Source organism: Triticum urartu, chromosome 3A, assembly GCF_056163025.1.
Source record: "Triticum urartu cultivar PI428250 chromosome 3A, HENAU_Tu73, whole genome shotgun sequence".
NCBI lineage: Eukaryota > Viridiplantae > Streptophyta > Magnoliopsida > Poales > Poaceae > Triticum > Triticum urartu.
In genome coordinates this window covers 695,169,234-695,171,519 of record NC_141875.1, presented here as the reverse complement: position 1 = coordinate 695,171,519, position 2,286 = coordinate 695,169,234, and the positions used below count along the sequence as shown (strand labels likewise).

The window sequence follows — 2,286 nt, the reverse complement described above, 5'->3', positions numbered from 1 at the left end:
AATAATGGGGAAAGAAGCACATAGCAACGCACTAACATAACAGAGGCAAACATAAGCATAGTTCTGCGTGCATTTAGGATAAATTTAGCAATATGCCAGCACAAAAATGCCTAATTAGAAAATGTAAAAGATGTCAAATACTATCACTGGCAGAATGAGCATCGTGAATTAAATAATTATAAACATGGTCATAATTTTAGAATAGATGTGTGGCAAATAATCCCTCGTGATAGAGGCAACTCCTGATCAGAGATGCACTGATCCATGTTATTTTGGTAGATGCTTTCCAGTAGTAAGATAGCTACCGAATCACAGAGCTATATAATTCATGGACTGCTACCTGATATCCAAGTACTTCCTGATATAAATTGATAAAGATTCAGACATGTAAGGAAACACCAAAACAGAAACAAAGTGACAGTGCTATAATACGTACTAGTTTCCATTTTCTTCAAAAGTTAGGATAGGTAGTCTGATAGTACTGAATCTAAGATAACTGCGGATAATGAGTCTTCCAACCAAACCAGGGAGCTAAGCATCATTGCTAGTACAAGAAAAGCATTTCAACCCCTGGAACTATAATTGCTAAAGAAACAATCACTACTAAATGAGGGCCGACATGGCAATCAGATTCTTAATAACAGAAGGGCAGCTCCTGCTGAGATGATCGAATCCGTCGCTGTCCAACAGAGCCCTAAGATGTGCCGGGGAGCGAAGAAAATTTAAGCATGCCTTCTTTAGGCCCTCACAGTGGTGCTGCTCAGCTAACATCAGGATGTTCGTTATTGTGCCTGTGTTGATGTACTTGCATAGCTTTTCCTCGCAGATACTCTTCAGCCTCTCCATGTTATACCTGTCGGCCGCGACAAGCAGATGCTGGCACATGACATCTTCATCTTCCTTTTCTGTCACCGGTAAGGAGTCGGTATACGCAAAACAGAGCAACGACTTGAACACCTCTGCCTCCATTTCATCTATGCGCACCACACCTGCCGTGTCCCCCTCCTTCATACCACCAAAGAGCTCCGCACTGAAGACTGGTGATCGGGCAGCAAGCACACACCGGTGTGCAGCAAAAGTGTTACCACCAACCTCGAAAACCACATCGGCACCCTTCTCTGTCTTGAAGAGATTGCCGAGATGCCGGTGCAGATCAGATGGGGCCACAGTGACAAATGCCGGAGGAGTCTCTTGGGGCAGATCCTCTGCGCGGTAGTCGCTGATGACAACGATATCGCACCTGATGGTGAAGGAATCGTCCTTGAGATGCTCTGACTTCTCCAGGTCTGCCCTCTTGATGAATGTCTTGTATCCCCAGCTCTGCTGAGAACTGTAGCTGTGTACCGTTGTTGATACCAGCGAAGGAGCTTGGTTCGTTACCTCATCCGCAAAACTGAATCTGCGTTGCGCCTTCACTGCCGTGGTGACATTGTCATCAAGAACAAGGAACAGGGATATGTAGTCTGCGTACTCTGGTTTGGAGCCGTTGGGATGGTAATCGATGTGCCATCGATGTCCTCCAAGGGTGAAAGGGCGGGACTTTATCTTCTCTCCATTGGGTACCCCCTTGGTGCGGGAGTAGCCCTCGATCTTGAGAAGGTGGTACCCGCTCGCCGTGGAGGCAATGATGGCGGAGGCAGATCGGGACAGCTTGCCGGCGGCGGCCGACATGGTAGAGCTACTCCGGGAAATGGGGAGTTGAAAACTCTCCTCCGCCTTGCTTCAAGAAACTCTCATCCGCCGCCCCAGCACGGATTGATGGGTGATTGCTGCGGAAATGCTACTGATCTGCTAGGGTTTAGGGGACAATGTGGGTGGGGGAGGAGGAGGAAGAAGGGGAACGAATAAGGAGATGAGACAGTGGTGATTTTTCGAGAGAGAAGAGAAAAAGAGCTACAGCCCAGAGTACCAGCGGCTCGCACCCAAGACCACCAAACCCACAGTGTACTGGCCCAGCAAGAACAAAAGCTGGAACTTATCTGATTTGTTTTTTTACCCCTAAAAATTGATTTTGTTTTCCCCCTTTTTTACCCCTAAAAAATATGATTTTTCCACCTTTTTTCTTGTTAGTTTATTTTAAAATTCATTTTTTCCACTTTTCCTTTCGATTAGTTTTCATAGTTTTTCATTTTTGGGGGGTTTCAAAATTCTATTTTGTTTTTTCTACTTCGATTTCAAGTTTTTCTTGTTTTAATTTGGTTCTTGGTTTTTATGCCTTTGTCAGTAGACTCTCTCTCGAGCGGTGAGAACATTGCATCTTACTACCTCTGTCCTAGTTTATTGGTC

General features: G+C 45.5%; 1 pseudogene; it reads right to left on the bottom strand.

Moving 5' to 3' along the window:
* Positions 1-421: 421 nt before the first annotated feature.
* Positions 422-1,877, bottom strand: LOC125521849 (BTB/POZ and MATH domain-containing protein 1 pseudogene; annotated as a pseudogene).
* Between the last annotated feature and the right edge of the window lie 409 nt (positions 1,878-2,286).